The 13,831-nt window shown below is 38.8% G+C and overlaps 1 non-coding gene across 1 annotated transcript; it reads right to left on the bottom strand.

Annotated features, from left to right (window-relative positions):
- Window positions 1–8,761: 8,761 nt before the first annotated feature.
- Window positions 8,762–8,867, bottom strand: LOC132604731 (small nucleolar RNA R71). Its single transcript, XR_009568833.1, has one exon. It is a non-coding gene; the product is annotated as a small nucleolar RNA R71 (small nucleolar RNA).
- Between the last annotated feature and the right edge of the window lie 4,964 nt (window positions 8,868–13,831).

The following is a 13,831-nucleotide window of genomic DNA, read 5'->3' as shown; positions in this document are numbered from 1 at the left end:
AGTTATGACAGTCAAGGATGGCATCCACCTTTCTCTCCCAATCAAGGTACAAGTCCGGATCTCTTGTTCCCTTGAAAGTAGGATCTTCATCTTAATGCTAATAAGATTGTCATCCTCAGCCCTATCTCGTAGTGCCCTTCTTTCGTTCCTCCTTTGGTAAGCTTCCTCAAATTCGTCCTCATTGTCTCCAAACTGATTCTCACCTTGTTGGAATTGAGGAGGTCGAACAGCTTGTCTCCTAACCTGAGGAATCGGATGTTGTTGGATTCTCCGCACATCGGCTATGTTCACCGGATTAGGTGGATTTTGGGTTGCCTCTAATGCTTCAAGTCGGCGGTAATCATTCTGAGCATCTCCACTAAGTTGTTGTTTTGAGTTCCTGCTTCACTCTTCTTTCCTGTTTGAGACATCTCGAAAAAATACTAAGGAATAAATATCTCTCAATTCGACTTTTTCCCTCAATTGATCTCACCCTCTCTTGCCCTTTTCCACTCAAATTACTACCTTTGGCTGGTTCCTTTAAAATTTATATATAAACCCTACTAGTACAATCCTTTAGAAGTAAGATGTAGAAGAAAGAAAAAAAATTACCAACTCCCAGACGGATTGGGTTTGGCGAGACAAGAAAAAGACCAATTTGTATGGAAAAAAAATTCAAATTTCCCCTCTTCTTGGTTTTCCTTCTTGATGTTGGAAAAACAAGAAACACAATAACTATGGAGTTTCTTAATTTGCAAGAATGTTTTTTTTGTTGCTATATAGCTTTACCATTTTAAGCTACTAAAAGAAAAAGAGAATTTTCCTTTTTTTTTTTTAACGAAACTCCCAAGATTATCACGAACAGAACCTTGATAGCACCGCTCTGATACCATTTGATAAGAATGGGAGTACTTGAACAAAACAAGATTATGATGCGGAAGCGAAAATACGAAGATTAAAGACAAGAATGTAAAGATAGGAGACATTCAAGAATAAAATCCCCAAATTTCAAGATTAAGTGATAAGAACCCTAATTGGTCTTAGTATTCAAAATTAGCGGATTAAGACTAATTAAGATACTAATAGAGTCAATTCAAGAACTTAGATCAAAAGGTGATCTAGACCCCTATTTCGAAGAAATTAGAGACAATAATTAGTATAAGACTAATTACCTTCTTTAATTTACGAATAAGAACCAAAGATATCAAGTACGAATTAATCTTATCTCTTAAAAGAATCGTTCTTATAAGGTTGCAAGATAAATCCAAAGTAGCCACACAAAGGTGTAAAATAGAGAAACTCTCAATAATAATAATATTTGTCTAATGAAAATAACAAAATCCACCCCTATATATAGGGGAAACTTATCCCAAATCGAATGGGATTAGAATCTACTTTTATGGAAATAATTAAATACTAAAACCTAATTAGGATTAAACTAGGAAAGCATGTAAAATAATTGACAAACTTCTTCCCTAATAGAATAAGGAGAAGGTTGCCCAAAAAGTCACTTTGTACGTGTGACTTTCTCCAACCCAATTTGGGTTGAATTTAATTTCTTTAATGGGTAGAAACTTCAGCCCCATGTGGGCTTGAATTTAAGCTCTTTTGGGCTCCATGTGGAGCCCAATCTTCCTTCTCTTGAGCTTAGACTTGGATCATGAAATATGTGTAGTATTTAGCCCATTCTTCTGCATAATTCTTGGACTCGTTCTTGGGCTTTTCTTCCACGATAAGCATCTTTTTGATTTCCAATTGAAGCCCAGCAACCTTGGCTTGCATCTCCTTAGCTTATGACCTTGACGACGATCTTCTTAGGGTTCTATAGCGTCATCCTTGTCCATGGAGCTATCACGATGCATGTGCTCAGTAGGATCATCCACGTATCAGCTTTTGGTGAGCCCCATCTTCTTCGGGGTTTAGTCATTTATCTATGTCCTATTAGTTATGCATTGAAGGTATGCTGGGGGCCTTGTCCCAGCAGTTATGTTTAGCAGACTTATTTGTCACACCCCACCGAGGGGTATGACGGGCTCCGACCCATAGGCCTGTTATACCCCATTTTAACCGAAGTCAAAATGGTTTACAACATTCCGGTAATTCCGACGATAACTAAAATTAAGGAAGCACCACCTAATTATTTATGATGAATTAGGACACCTAAAGTTAATTAAAGTTATTGTCTAAAGTTAACTCCGTTATGGTCTACTAACTTAAAGATTATAAGGGCTCAACTAATCTAAAGGGAAGGTATTAAGCACCCTTTAAGATCCATTAACAATGGTTAACCGACCAGACTTAAATTAATTAGCTTATGTGCTGAATATGCTAAAGGGTTATTAAAAATATATAAATGTCTATTGGCTATATTTGAATTATCTGTTTTTAAAACAAAACGTTGGAACCAGTAGACAGTGATTAATGTGAAATTGTAAAGTATTGCATTCACTTTTGAAAATATTGCTAACTGGGCAAGGGATATAAATGTACCATGTCAATAATGTGACTTTAGCTGGTAAGGTATTGTTTAGAAGCTAATTTTTAAAGTTGATAAAAATCTTGAGTACATTAGCCAAAAATCAATAAGACAACCAATGATGATTAAAGCACAAAATTTAAAATCTTTTAAGAATTTGGCCTCATAAAATAGGTAATGAAGTAGCTTACTAAGTCATAGAAACACTTAAATGATTGAAAATAACCTTGTTATTAATCCTATGCTAGTCATGGGTCCTAACAGATAATGAATAATTAAAAGTTTCAAATCACACCAGCAAATATACCGAAGAAAATCAATGGCACATTCTGCCGAGTTTCGATAGTTTTTGTGCAACTAGAATATAAAGAATATGTAGCGGACAACTTGCACTAAAACTCAGAATTTCGCCTCGCTCTTCTTTTTTTCTCTGTTCGGATGCATTTAGGAGGGAGCGAGGGAAATAAATGGTGAGGAACGGAGAGGTCATGCAGACTCCTTTGCGAGGCATCGTTGAGTCTCAAAGTGAAACTCTTCGACTCTGGTTTTCATGCAAAGAAATAAAAGTTACAGTGAGAATGAGAGAAATCTGATCCTTGCTTCAAATATAGAGAGGACATTATAAGTAAAATGAAATCACTCTACCATTTAAACCACCCATATTCTGTAAGCTAACAAATTTCACATAATGAAAGAAAAAACAAGACTTAAGCATGCTACTACTTATCCCAAAATCTACGGTCCAAACAGTGCATTAATTAGATTAAAGGTGCCTCCTTTTACTTAAATCTGAAACCAAAGGGATACGTTGTCTAATGGTCATGGTAGAAATGAAGTAAACAGACAATCAATACTTTCTACTATCATAGAGAAGGATAAATCTTAGCATCTATACATAAGTATAGAATGCTCATAAATCAATTTCCTACAAAGTACATATAAAGATCTTGTATCCTAGCATCTAGACCAACGCTATAGAGATGAAGCCTAATGTATTCACATAAGCAGTTGAGCCAATATTCATCAATCGGGTTTTTGAATATACAGAGAGAAAGTTATCTTCCTAAAAGGCATGGTTTCATAACAAGAGAACTCTAACTCATGATTTTATCTAAAACAGGAAACATTTATTATACACTAGCAGTAAAAGGAAAATAGAGGAAAAGATTCAAGCTTAAGATTTACTAATCTTTTATTGGTACAGTGAACAAGGATGTTGGCCTCGGATCTAACTCTCTTTCACGAACAACACTAGAAGATCTCTGCTATGGCTCGAGACCAACAGAGATAGAGTAAGAACAAGAAAAAAACTGATGCTTTAGAGTAAAAATAGCATTTTTCGTTGTTCACCCGTGGGTTATCAGAGTCAAGGTGTTCTAAGATGTTCAAGGTTGTTTCCCACTGGGCGGGCAGAATTTTTAAGGTCGTATTTATAGGTGAAGTTGAAACTCTAGGGTTCCTTTTGAGTAGAGATTCATGGGCGGGAACTTGCAAAACGTTCAATTTTGAAAGATGGTCGTTGTGATGAGTCAAAATCATGTCGGAAATGAGCAGAAAAAGGGGGCTGATATGGGTGAAGAGAGAAAAGGACCCGTGATTCATCTCTTGTCTAAAACAAATCTCTGTGACGAAATTTTGACTTGGAACCAAAGAGATTTGTTGAAGAAAACAAAATAGTTTTGAAACTTTTACAAAAATGATGGAGCAGGGTTCTGTGATGGTGAAGGAGAAGTACAAAACCGTCCAAAAATGGAAGGGAAAAGGAGATAGCGGCTGATGAGGAAAGAATTAGGTTTTGGAAAAGGCTGAAATGTGCGTGTTTTGTTGGGTTGGGCTAGTGTTATTCGAATTGGGCCTCAATACAATTGGGTTTTAGGACTAATTTTGGGCTGCTTTGGACCCATTTTCTGGTGGGTTTTGGCTATTTAACTAGGTGTAGCAATAGGCTTAAATGGCTGAACTTTGGTGTTTTTCTTTCTTCAAAGCATTCCATGTGCCTCTTTATATCATTAAAATACCAGGATAGTAAATTTAATAACTAGAGTAAATAGGATATAATTTAGTATTATAATCTGACTAGTAATAGTAATAAAAATGTCGTCTGGGTTTTATTTTTGATTAGCAAGTGATAAATTAGTAATAATTGAGATCAATAGTAACATAATTATAGATCTAATAATAAAATAAAAATGTCTATTAATAGTAAAAGTGGAAATAGTGAATTGTAGGAAGTATTTAGTTTTTTAATAAACTTAGAAGCTCGAGGAAGTGAACTGGAAGAGGGAGGACCAAAATTGAGTGTCAACAAGGCCGAGACCACCTAACTTAATAGGTACTTTGAGCATCATATACCCTAATTCAAAGAACAACTGCACGCAAAAAAGGCCCAACATAGAAATATCCAATAATCCAACATATATATTCATATGCAAACTGACAAGGTCGCTACAACATCACGAGTATCACAAAGCCGGCAAGGCTATCAGAAAAGCTCAAAACAAGGCCGACAAGGCCATATATAATATTTACATACCCTTCTATGTCCATGAGCCTCTAAGAGTATACATATGAACATATATTATACCAACAGAAAAGTACCAAAAGATAGCAAGTCCGGAGTAGTGACACTTGCTAACACCGCTAAAGCTGGAAAATCCTACTGCGGTTGCTCTTCAATAACCCTATCGGAGCCTACAGCATGAAATGCAGCGTCCCGTGCAATGGGACATCAGTACGGATAAACGTACTGAGTATTTAAGGCAGGAGAGTAACAACATAATTAAGATATAATGTAACATTAATAAGGGCAAAAGAAAACTGAACATCTGGAAGTAGCACAAGATAAAATGCATGATAAAATCATTTGTATGCATATATATATATATAAATACATAACAGATAGTATCCATGCCCGGCTGTAAGGCTCAGCGTTATATGTGAAAAATCATGCCCGGCCGTTAAGGCTCGGTGTCATACATAATATCATGCCCGACCATTTAGGCTCGATGTTATCATCATTAGCCCGCGTCCGGGCCTCCCGCGTCTGGGGCGATATCAGAACATGCCCACTGCAGTGGTGTGCGCATCTACGCGCCATTCCCGACCGACTATAGCGCGGTACGGTGTAGTAAAATAGTGCAATACATTTATATATATACAATGCATGAGAAGTCAATAATCTGATCTTGGCCTTTCGGAGTGACATAAGGTCGGTAGCCTCCAAATAACTTATGGAATTCGTATCGAGTCCAAAGAAGCAATCGATGATGATAAGTAAAATAATATTTTAAGAATCAATCAATTAACAAGACATTAAGATCTGAAATACAAGGCATGGGAATGGAGTGGATTTGTTATGGAACGCTCGTATTTATGTTCTAGTTGGATTCATGCCAAAGAAAGAGGGAAACTAACACCTTACATACCTTATTCATCAAGCCACCACTTAAAGTATCCTTTACTCTGATGCTCGCCCTTCACCCGAACCTATATAGCGAGAAACATATCTTTAATCATACTTCAATCATATTCCTATCTCAACTTAGATGTACTAGTTATTGAAGACTAACTTTGGATTACGAAAATTTGGGTAGCATTTCCCCTATGTTATCTACTTCCTCTAAATACCAAAACAACTCCCAAACAATACGAACAACATCAACAACAATATCATCAAGATTCTACAAGATAAATATACACAATTTCATCCAAAACGTTCTTCAAACCTCAATCCATATGCCAACAATACCAACGCAATAATTATAACTCTTATTCTCGTAAATATTCCTAAATCAATATTAATAAAAAGAGATTCATCCCTTTAAAATTTCATGATGAGAGCAAGAATCATCAAGACATTAGAAGGATTATGACGCATGATTATGATACAAACAATTAGTTAAGAGAAACTATGGGACACTATGAGCTAAATTAAGGAAAGGACGAATCATGAGAATGAATATGAGAGAGAATATCGACTTTTACTGGTATGGTATAAACCTAACTCAGAATCGGGAACCAAGAGTAAGAGAAATCTCAAGGGTACTGGGGAAAGGATGTCTATGAAGGAAAAAAAATTACGGCTGAAGGAGCATGGTATAGTCGGGCATCCTATAAGGAGCCTAACGAATTCTAATGTCACCATTGATTCATTAACCTGTGGACTATTAAGCATGAAGAAAGGAAGTGGTTTGAGTTGTGTCCAATATGTGTGGACATTTGACTTGATACAAGAATCCAATTAGCAAAAGAGAAATAAGTCAAACCATGCGATGAAAGTAACTCTAGCATTATATGGACTAGAGGAGTTGAAGGATCGCTAGGTGATGTGGCATAATTTTATGCCACAATTGATGCTTTTCGGCTATAAGCGTTACTTGTTTTTAAGCAAAGTCTACGTGATTTAATGTGTTTTTTAGTGGATTTCAGGTATCAAGTGTTTTGATGGCCAAAGTCGAAGAAATGGAGAAAATAAGAGTCAGTTTGACGGGGCAGTTTGACGGACCGTAAAACTCTTATACGGACCGTCAAATTGACCGTATAGTGGTCACAGTGAACAATGATAGACGAACCAATTCTGCGGAAAAATTATACGGACCGTAAAAATATTTGACGAACCGTCAAATATACCGTATAGTGGTCACAGTGAGCAATGATGGATGAGCCATTTCTGCGGGACATTTATACGGTCCGTAAAACTGTTATACGGACCGTCAAATTGTACCGTAAAAAGGGTGTGATATTTGACGAATGAGAGGAAGTACTTTTACGGTCCGTATAACTATTTTACGGACCGTAAAATGAAACGTAAACCAAGCCCGACGGGCAATTGTGTCATTTCACTTCTCACGATTTTTGCTCCTATAAATACTTAATTGTAGGGTTCTTGTACGCAGTTTGTTTTGACACAGACCTCAGTTTTCATTTTCTTAGCAAAGTATTAATATTTTTGAGCTCTTTTGGAGATTACAAACAATTACAAGTAATTTCTTAAGTCCATTAAATCAATTGTAAGCTTTATGATTCTCATTATTTCTCATTGTTCTTCTTTCTATATGAGTAGCTAAGTCCCTTTACTAGGGTTGTGAACCTAATGATGGGTGTTTTGTGATTGGGTTTTGTTTTTGATATACACATAATGGATTATTAGGGTTTGATTATTCTTCATTCTTCATTCATAATTAATGGTTGCAAACATTGATTAAAGCCATAAACCTTGATTTATTTGGGAAAATAATTAGGGTTGATAAGAATAGTTAACAAGAACTCAAAGCTTTAAACTTTGTTTACTAAATTCACTTAGGAATAAGAAGAATTTACTTGGCATAATTAATCGTTCTTCGTGGTTACTTTCTTATATTTGGGAAAATCATAGAAAGACATAATCTTTATTTATTGGGAAATAGTAAAGATTCACATAGAGATTAAGTGCACTCATAGAACAATCCATTAGAAGTATATCAAGATCAATACCCATGATCATACACTCTATCTAACGGGGACACAGCCTTAGTTTCTTTTACCATAAATTTCCACCAAAGAAATAGTTTAGAAATTAGTTATAAGAAAAGACCAACTTTTACCAACATTATCGGATTAAGACATTAGACCTAGAACTTAGCATCTACGACTTTAGTAACCTTTTCACACCATATTCCCTGTGGGATTCGACCCCAACCTTGTTGGGTTACTATATTTGACAACGTCCGCATTATACCATTAATAGGTGTAATTTGAGCGTATCAAATTTTGGCGCCGTTGCCGGGGAATACGGTTTTGAAATTACTAAATAGTGTTTGCTTTGATTAAAGTCTGTTGCTTATTCCATCACACCCTGTTTGCTACTATGTGTAAAGAATGTGAACATGAATCGACATCAGCAAAATCAACGTGCTGACAACCAGGGAAATATGGTGAACAATCCGGCGAATGAATCAGATGATGAAAATATTTTCGCTGAATTTGTTCCGGAGGAGGACTATGCATCTCCTATTGTTCAGCCTCGATTTGGAGCTGCCACTGTGAAAATTGACTCCTCTCTATACCAGCTGTTGAAACTTGAGGGATACTTTTGGAACTCCACCAAGAATGACACCCACCGCCATTTGAAAAATTTTGTGGATGTGTGTGCTAATCACATTCAGAACAATGTTTCACAAGATGCTATTAGGTTGAGGTTATTCAAATTTTCCCTAGCTGGAGAGGCAAGAACATGGTTTGAAAAGCTACCCCGGAATTCTATTACTTCATGGGCAGAAATGACAACTACTTTTCTCACAAAGTGGTATCCCCCTAGCAAAAGGGCTGAAATTCGTGACAAGATATATGAATTTAAGCAGCGACCGGGGGAACAACTATATGAAGCCTGGGAGAGATTCAAGGAGTATTTGCAGGAAAGCCCAAATCATGGTTTTCAGGATCATATATTGATGGAGAAGTTCTATCGAGGGTTAGATCCAGTGTCACAGTCAGTAGCTAATAATGCAGCTGATGGTTGCTTTATGAACAAGACCTTTCGACGAGTAACCACCATACTTAACAAGCTGACAACTCATAATCAGGCTTGGCACTCAAACAATGTTGATACGGTACCATATGGTAGTGCTATGATCCAGAATATGGTGAGGGAGAATCAAGACACCCAACAAACATTGGCAGAACTTGCAACAAATATTGCCCTGCTGACAAAGAAGTTTGATGAATCTCAAATCAAAAAGGTAAATGTTTGTGAAGATAATACAGTCTTGCCATAAGGGATGTACCATGCTCAAGATGGTCCGTTCCTTGAAGGGCCATCTAGGCAGGTTGAAGATGCTAACTATGTTAAAAACTCTCAAGGGGGTTATCAAAGACAGAATTACCAAGGTGGCTATCAGGGTCAAAATCAATGGAGACCGCAGCAAAGCCAAGGACAAGGTGCTTACAACAATTCTGGTAACTACAACAATAATTATGGTGGTGGAAATCTCAGGAGCTATAACAACAACAACAATTTTGGGAACAAGAGTTCAAATCCTTATATACCACCGAAAAGTGAGTCATCAGAGCAAAGTAGTTCGAAGGTTGAAGCAATGCTTGAGCAGATTTTGGCAAACCAATCTAAGTCTGACAGGACTTTATCTGGGCTGACAGAAACAGGGGGTTCCCATACAGCAGCTATTCAGAAGCTTGAGTCGCAGATGAGGGACATTTCCAGAGAGCAGCACCCTCCTAAAAAGGGAGGACTTCCAAGTGACACTATTCCAAACCCATAAATGGAGGAGGCGGTATAGACCATGCTTTTGCCATCACTACTAGAAGTGGTAAAACAATACAGGGGCTGCTGAAGAGGTGATTGATCCTGAGCCGATAGATGAAGAGAATGAGGTGCAGTCTGAAGCACCCATCACTGCTGATGAGATTATTATTGACAAGAAGGGTGATGATATTCCAGAGATGGTGAGGGAAGCTGATAAAACGAGCAAGCAAGCCATAAAAGGGGCTCTCCGCCCTTTGACACAGCTGTTCAAATCTAAACCTCCTTTTCCTCAGAGGTTGGCAATGAAGAAAGAAGATGCTAAGTTTGAGAAGTATTATGATCAGCTGAAGCAGTTATCTCTAAATTTTCCCTTCTTGGAAGCTGTCAAGGAGATGCCCGGTTTTGCAAAATATTTGAAGGATTTTCTGACCAAGAAGAAGACGGTTCAACATGAAACCGTGAGTTTGACTCATACTGTGAGTTCCATCATCTCAACCACACTTGTGCAGAAAAAGGGAGATCCTAGGGCGTTCACCATTCCTTTTTCTATTGGGCACCATGATTTTGCTCGTGCCTTGTGTGATAATGGGGCGAGTATAAATTTGATGCCCCTTGCTATTTATAAACAATCAGGTTTGGGGATGCCAAGGCCGACTACGATGAGACTGCAAATGGCTGATAGGTCTATCAAAAGACCTGTTGGGGTGGTGGATGATGTCATCGTGCGGGGTGGTGATTTTATGTTGCCCGCTAATTTCGTGATTCATGACTGTGCTGTTGATCGGGACATTCCTATCATTTTGGGGAGACCTTTCCTTGCTACAGGGAGGGCTTTGATGGATTCTGAAAAAAATAAAATAAAGTTCCGAGTCAACAATGAAGAAGTGACCTTTCAGGCTAGCAAAGGGATGAAGTTACCAAGTGCTTACGAGAGTATTTCGGTAATTGATTCATTCGATTTCGTTGATGAAGCAGTGGAGTTCAAAATGGAAGAAGAGAGTTTGGGTGAGGCTTTGGCTGGTATTCTGATGAATTTCGATGCTGAAGACATGGAAGGCTATGAGGAGACAGTTAATTCACTTGACAGGTTAGCAGGGCGTTCTTACTATTGTTTCCTTGACGGTTATTCGGGTTACAATCAGATCAACATCGCCTTGGAAGATCAGGAGAAGACCACCTTTACTTGTCCTTATGGAACTTTTGCATTCAGTCGGATGCCGTTTGGTTTATGTAATGCACCAGCAACTTTTCAGAGGTGCATGATGTCAATCTTCTCTGACATGGTAGAAGATTTCTTGGAGGTGTTCATGGATGATTTTTCTGTGGTTGGTGATTCGTTTAAAGATTGTCTTGGCCATCTGGGTCAAGTGCTAAAACGGTGTGAGGAGACCAATCTGGTGCTAAACTGGGAGAAGTGCCATTTTATGGTGAAGGAAGGAATCGTCCTCGGTCACAAAATCTCTGAAAAGGGAATCGAGGTCGATCAAGCAAAAATTGATGTAATTTCAAAACTTCCTCCACCTATCTCAGTCAAAGGTGTCCGAAGTTTCTTGGGACATGCTGGGTTCTACAGGCGCTTCATCAAAGATTTCTCCAAAGTTGCAAATCCATTGTGCAAGCTTCGTGAAAAAGAGGCTAAATTTGTGTTTGATGAGAAGTGCCAGAGGGCGTTCGAGGAGTTAAAAGAGCGTCTCACTACTGCGCCTATTATTGTTACTCCTGACTGGTCACTACCATTTGAACTGATGTGTGATGCTAGTGGTTTTGCAATAGGTGTTGTGCTTGGGCAGAGGCACAATAAAATTATGCACCCAGTCTATTATGCTAGCAGAACACTGAATGCTGCTCAGATGAACTACACAGTGACTGAGCAAGAGCTGCTTGCCATTGTGTTTGCTTTCGAGAAATTTCGGGCTTATTTGTTGGGGTCCAAAGTTGTGGTTTACACTGATCATGCAGCCTTGAGATACCTCATGGCAAAGAAGGAAGCAAAGCCGCGACTGATCAGATGGGTGCTATTGCTGCAGGAGTTCGATTTTGAGGTAAAAGACCGAAAGGACACCGAAAACCAGGTGGCTGACCATCTCTCTCGACTTGAAGAAGCTGGGAGACCTTCTGATGAGCTTGATATCGATTATGCTTTTCCAGATGAAAGGGTGTTGGCTGTGTCAATGGAGGTGGCACCGTGGTATACCGACATTGCAAATTATTTGGTAACAGGTTTAGTTCCAGAAGATATCAAAACCTACCAAAAGAAGAAATTCTTGCGGGATGCTCGACAGTACTACTGGGATGAACCGTATTTGTTCCGGACATGCACTGACAACATCATTCGGCGTTGCGTTCCGGAAAGTGAAGTGATGGAAATTCTAAAAGTGTGCCATGACTCTCCTGTTGGGGGTCACCATAGCGGAAACCGGACTGCAGCTAAGGTACTTGAGTGCGGCTATTACTGGCCGACCATTTTCCACGATGCTAATCTATTGGTTCGGTCCTGTGACCAATGTCAGCGGCAAGGGAATATCAGAAAAAGGCAAGAAATGCCTATGATTTTTGTTATGGAGGTAGAAGTGTTTGATGTTTGGGGGATTGACTTCATGGGGCCCTTTGTAAGTTCGGGTGGAATGAAATACATCTTGGTTGTTGTGGACTATGTGTCAAAATGGGTAGAAGCTGTTGCTTTGCCTAATAATGAGGCCAAGAGTGTGATGGGGTTCCTTAAGAAGAACATATTTACCCGTTTTGGCACCCCGAGGGCGATAATCAGCGATGGAGGTTCCCACTTTTGCAATAGAGTTTTTGCGGGGCTAATGGAGAAATATGGTGTTAAACATAGGGTGGCGACGCCGTATCATCCTCAGACAAGTGGACAGGTTGAAGTGTCCAATAGGGAGATCAAAAGTATTCTAGCAAAGACAGTGAATGCAAATAGAACTGATTGGGCCCGAAAGCTCGATGATGCTCTATGGGCATACCGGACTGCTTTCAAGACTCCAATTGGGACTTCACCCTTTAAGCTTGTATTCGGTAAAGCTTGTCACTTGCCGGTTGAACTTGAACACAAAGTTATGTGGGCGCTGAAGAAACTAAACATGGATTGGGAGGAAGCAACCAAGCTGTGGTTGTTTCAATTAAATGAGATGGGTGAATTTCGGTACCAGGCGTATGAGAGTGCAGCCCTCTATAAAGAAAGGATGAAGCAATACCATGACAAGAAAATTCTGAAGCGAGAGTTCTACAAGGGCTACTCTGTATTACTGTTTAACTCTCGGCTGAAGTTGCTACCGGGTAAGCTTAAATCCAGGTGGTTTGGTCCGTTTGAGGTGGTAGGTGTTTCACCCCATGGAGCAATTGAGTTACAGTCCGAAGATGGTACTCGGACATTTAAAGTGAATGGGCAGAGACTGAAGCACTATCATGGTATGGTTTCGGAGGACAGGATTGTTGACAGATATAGGTTGAAGCACCTCGGAACGAACAATGATCTGGTGCACCAAGATAAGGAGTAAATGATCACCACCGTCGTGCTGCGACGTTAAATCAAGCGCTTCTTGGGAGGCAACCCAAGTGTAATATTTATTTTCATTTAGGTTTCTAGTTGGATATAGGGTAATGTTTGTTTTGGTGCAGAATATGAACAAGTGGAGAAAAACAGTTAGACGGTATAATCGACGGACCGTAAAATCATTTGACGGACCGTATAATGGACCGCTTAATGGTACAAACAAAACCTGCTCACTATGATGTGTTTACGCTGCATTTGACGACCGTATAAATTTTTACGGTCCGTCAAATGTAAGCGTCAAACTGTCACAGTAAAGGATGCCATTTTGTTGTTCCCAGGTAAGCCGTAAAACGTTTTTACGGCGTTTTACGGCTCGTAAAACGTTTTTACGATCCGTAAAACGTTCAAAAAAAAATTATCTGATAAGGAATATAAAGAGTTGGCTGGGTTTCATTTTTCATTCCCAATTCAAATACCGATTCAAATCCTTTCATATCCCACTTCACACAAATTCGTTCAATTTCCCCCACCCACTCCCTACACTTACACCCCACGTCCCCTCTTTCCCTTCTCCATTTAACTCCTTTTCTTTCCCTTTAAAAAAAAAAAAATCCCAGCCGTCTTATATTTCAAA

Source organism: Lycium barbarum, chromosome 7 (genome assembly GCF_019175385.1).
Source record: "Lycium barbarum isolate Lr01 chromosome 7, ASM1917538v2, whole genome shotgun sequence".
Lineage (NCBI taxonomy): Eukaryota > Viridiplantae > Streptophyta > Magnoliopsida > Solanales > Solanaceae > Lycium > Lycium barbarum.
The sequence above is the reverse complement of the archived record's forward strand: the minus strand, read 5'-3'. Positions and strand labels throughout refer to the sequence as shown.